Here is a 5,291-nt window from a genome sequence, read left to right on the forward strand (position 1 = left end):
TAAATGACAAGGTGTTCAATAGCAAGTTTAAAAATTGCAAGTCTATCTTCTATTAGGTACAACTTCTGTCGTTCCATTGGATTAGGAGTAGTGTCAATTAAGCTAAGAATGTTAAATGGAAGAGTTGCGGTCCAATCTGATATGTAATTCTTTTTTAATTGTATCTTTTTAGCGTATCGCTAGTGTTTAATAAATTTCTCGCTGTTCAACAACAAAAACTACGATTCAAGTTACGAGAAATGTTAGGAAAAGAATTTATTATTATTATTATTATTATTATTATTATTATTATTATTATTATTATTATATTATTATTATTATTATTATAATTATTATTATTATTATTATTATTATTATTATTATTATTATTATTATTATTATTATTATTGGCAATCTAGTATGGTTTCAACCTACTACACTAAAGTTTTCTATTTTCATTGGTTTTTTGCAATCATTTAATCTCGACTTCTTTCATTAATTTCCAAACTGAAAATGGTGTCCTGACAAATTTCGACTCTTACTATTATCGATATTTCCTAAGTAGCCTTAATCCACTTGTTCTTGGATTAAAAACCTATTTTAAAAACACATTTTTTGTAACTAGTGTATGTTGTAAACATTATTAATATATTCGTGCAAGTGTCGCTAATAGTTTTTGAATAGTTAAGGTTAAAATGCAGAAGTCTTTTAACTACGATTCAATGTACGAGCAATGTTACGTAAAGAAACTATAGTTCCTTTTGATACCACGTCGTGACGCATCATTAGGATTTGATTGATTTAGACAAGGTCACTAGATGAAATTCCAGTTGTTTTTATGTTTGAAAGTGTTTAATGATAAAAATTTGTTTAAGTTAAGATTTTCTTTATCACCAAGTGGTCCAAGACCGAGTCGTTTCAATCCCCAATGAGGATTGATTCAAGGGTTGGGTGTTTATTACCCTACACGTCTCTTAGTTCTCAAATGTTTTGAATGAAGAAAAAAATCAAAGAAGTACGAGCTGACTTGTGACTTGTTTTTTTTATGATATGATAAGCCAAATGAAAGACAAACTTTCAAAGTATTTTTGGAAGTAACCTTTGTCTTTTTTGTTGCCTTAATTAACGCCATGTAAATTTTGACGCGTATTAACCTTTATAGAACAAATAGCAAAAAAATTTAGGTCTAACGAAAGCGCACTCCATTTTACTCAAAATTACAAGTTGATTTCAATGATATTTTACAACAAGATGCCATAAAATGATTACAACCCGCCTTCTCAAGTAATGAATTCAGAATTTATATGACATCAACCTTTATATAGCGTATATGTGTCCAAGAATTTAAAAATATAGATATATTGGCATGGTGAAAGAAATAAAGTCCTCAATTTCTAATTCTAGTCCTCATTGTATGTGGAAATTAGAAAAATATGTTTATTGTTTGGTAGAAAACAGTAAGTCACATGAAAAATATAACCTAAAACATTGTCTTGGTTAACTTGAATAAAAAATAGCAACCATCCTAAACCGGGATGTAATCTAATATAGAAACCATCCTAAACTTGGATGTAATCTAACATAGCAACCATTCATAACCAGGATGTAAACATCAACATATCATGCAATAAACCCGGATGCAAATCCAATAAGGGCGTGCGTTAGACCTTGTTGATATAGTGAGGATAACTCACCTGGCACTGTTGAAGTCCCTCCGATAAAACTCTAGCTGCTGGTTGACAGATTCCCGAACTGTCAACATCAAACAACACCCAATTAATAATTGCGTTCCAAGCCCCAAGTCCAACTCACACACTAAAGGCACAATAGTCAAGTAATGGGTCGAAGCCCAACATATGGCCCAATCGCATATAATCATCAAGGCCCAAACTATGGCCCATCCACGACCCAATTTACCAAATTGGGCCCACACCCTCATGTGGGTCTTACCCTAAGCCCATTAACATATTCTAGTCCATATGATTATTCTTGGATGGCCCATTAACAATCCAATTACCAAAGCCCAAAAGAAATTAGGGTTTCACATAAAATGTCAATTAGGGTTAAGTGTTTCTCACTTAACACATTAAGGACTTAATCCATTAAGTCCCTTACTTTACTAAATAACTCATATGGTGTGATTGAGCTTAATACACAATTTCATTCCAATGACCCAAATGTGGGTCCCGATAAGTCCAAGCCCATAATCCCAAAATTAGGGTTTTAACATGAAATGACGATTAGGGTTAAGTGTTTCTTACTTAACCCATTAAGGACTTAATCCATTAAGTCCATTATTGCCTTAAGTTAGTTTACCAATGATTATTATTTAATATTTCAATTTTATTAAAAAATTCTTGTGTGTGTGTCCCGATCAATTTCCACAAGTTAGGGTTTCATGCCCTTAGGGTTTTCTAAACCCTAATTAGGGTTTTCCAACCCAGTACTAGTTCATTAGTCCATTGGTTGGGCTTTTAGGTCACATTGGGCCTTATTGGCCCATTAGGGTTTCATTGGGCCCACTAGGGTTTCTTTGGGCCCATTAGGGTTTCATTGGTCCCATATTGTCCAAACATCCCCCAAACGAGGTCCAAACACAATCAAAGTACACCGCCACCCGACACGGCGACAGGAGGCGGCAACCACCACCCAATGGTGGTGGTTTGAGCTTTTCTTTTCATTATACCTACTCTATTATAGTTTTACAATGCAAATCTCAAACACACACACACACACTAGGCTACACACACAACAATAATATTACACACACAGCCACCTTTGTGGTGGCCGGTGGTGGTATATGGTGGAAGAAGAGAAGCATTCGGCCTATAGCCACCATGGTGGTTCCAATCGTTTTCCGTCCAGCCCAAAAATCATACACACATCAAAATGCAAAGAACCACAGACACACACGTGCAAAAACACCCACTGCAGCTCTTTATCGATCTTGAAGGAGGTTGGCGACGGCTAGTAGCGGGCTCGAGTGAAAACAAAGAGAAAAGAACAGTGTCTACAGAGAGAGGTGATGAAGAGGTTAGCAGCATCAAGGGGAGCGTACGTCAAGATGGCGAAGCAGCGACGCGTTCGGCAGTCTTGGTCTTCAACTGTGGTGGTCGTACCTCCACCGGAAACGACCACATCGGCTATCTTCCTGGTTCACCCGTCAATCTTCGTTATCTCCGGCCATGGCAAACGTCGATGGCGGTCTTGGTTTGTCGGAACAGCAAGCGAATCTGGTGGGATGGATGGTGGCAGTCGGACGATGGAAGAGGGAGAGGGTGGCGGCTGGTAGGATGAAGAGGGAGTGGGGTGTTGGATATTTCATCCTTAAGGGTTAGGGTTAGAAGTTATGATAAATACCCGATACACATAAAACTTCTTTCCATATTGACACAACTCACCCCTCCTCCTTTTTCCTTTCAAAACAAATCCTTAATTTCCTTTTTTAACCCCTTTCTTCAAAACTCTTTACAATTTGAGTCCGAAATTTACCATTTAGCCATTAGCTTCCAGCATCTCTTCATATTAAGTCCTAAAAATTACCCGATAGTCCCTACCTTCATAATTATTTATGAAACCAATCTGAAACTCACACTTTTAACCCTCGGAAATCAAAAGTATATCATTTGGCACCCCGAAACCAACACTCCATTAATTATTATCTAATTTTGAACTATAACAACAAATAATAATAATAATAATAATAATAATAATAATAATAATAATAATAATAATAATAATAATAATAATAATAATAATAATAATAATAATAATAATTGCTTCTCGAGGTTCCAGGTTTATTATTTAATTATTATATTTTAAATGGGATGTTACATGCAAGTTTGCTAGTGTTCTACTGGACTGTCTAGAATAATCTATTCTTATCATCAACACTCTGTTTGATGACTACTCTATGTTGAGAATTGTCTCTTGACACATCTCTGGCATGGTCTCTCACCACTATTCTATCTCTGGTATGGTTTCTTACCATTATCTATTTGCTTATAGTCTCTAACTATTATCTCATTTCTCTTATATCTTCCTACCCATCCTACCCTGTATAGTATGAGTATGGTAAAATACATATATAATATTTTAGGAAAAATCATTATCTCATATAACACAAAAATCAGGAACTCGGATAATAAGCAGATATAGTATTCAGGCAAGTTAAATACTTGATATCTATGTGTAACTTGAAGGTGATTATACACTCACTTGATAAAGTGATGACTTAAAATTCGGACAGAGCTTCACTTCTAGCAACTGACCTTTCCTTCGATGTAACCCGGTATCATTATCACTAAGTCTTAGCCTAATATTCTACAGATTGCAAGTTTGCTAGTGTTCCATTGGACTGGACTGGTCTATGTTGAGAATTGTCTCTTGACACATCTCTAGCATAGTCTTTCACCACTATTCTATCTCTGTTATGGTTTCTTACCATTATCTATTTGCTTATAATCTCTAACTCTTATCTCATTTCTCTTATATCTTCCTACCCGTCCTACCCTATATAGTATGAGTATGGTAAAATACATATATAATATTTTAGGAAAAATCGTTATCTCGTATAACACAGAAATCAGGAACTCGGATAATAAGCACATATAGTATCAAGGCAAGTTAAATAATTGATATCTATGTGTAAGCTGAAGGTAATTATACACTCACTTGTTAAAGTGATGACTCAAAATTCGGACAGCGCTTCACTTCTAGCAACTGACCTTTCCTTCGACATAACCTAGTATCATTATCCCTAAGTCTTAGCCTAATATTCTACGCGACTGAAAATATTCTAGATTCTTTAACAATCCCAGTGTCTAATGATCTATAGCTAATAAGAGACATCCATGTAGGATCATATCGGAGGTAGGGTCCGTTTGATATATAAAGTATATTGTTTAGAAATTCCACTTTAAACACCTCACTAAATCCAACCTAGACATCATCCATATAAGTAGATCAATCAGTAATATGACGTTGGAACCACTAACAAATCTTATGTACTGATTGATAACAACGACTATCAATCTAAGGTATTGTTTGTTTTTTCTCAAAAGCTCTTCTTGGCCACTTTTGTCTACGCCCTGCAGATGCGCGCAGACATTTAACCTTGCAGACCGTTTGTTTTTTAGAAGACCGCATACCTAAAAAGGCATGTGCGCCCTCTTCTTGGGGCAAACTTGGCCCATCCACTTCTTACCTCTTCAAACATCTACGCGTGTAATTTCAAAAGAAAAAAGGATGCAACCCTACATTATAATTTATAAGGATCAAAAGGCCACAACTTTTCAATTTTATATTCATTT

Source organism: Lactuca sativa, chromosome 1 (genome assembly GCF_002870075.4).
Source record: "Lactuca sativa cultivar Salinas chromosome 1, Lsat_Salinas_v11, whole genome shotgun sequence".
Lineage (NCBI taxonomy): Eukaryota > Viridiplantae > Streptophyta > Magnoliopsida > Asterales > Asteraceae > Lactuca > Lactuca sativa.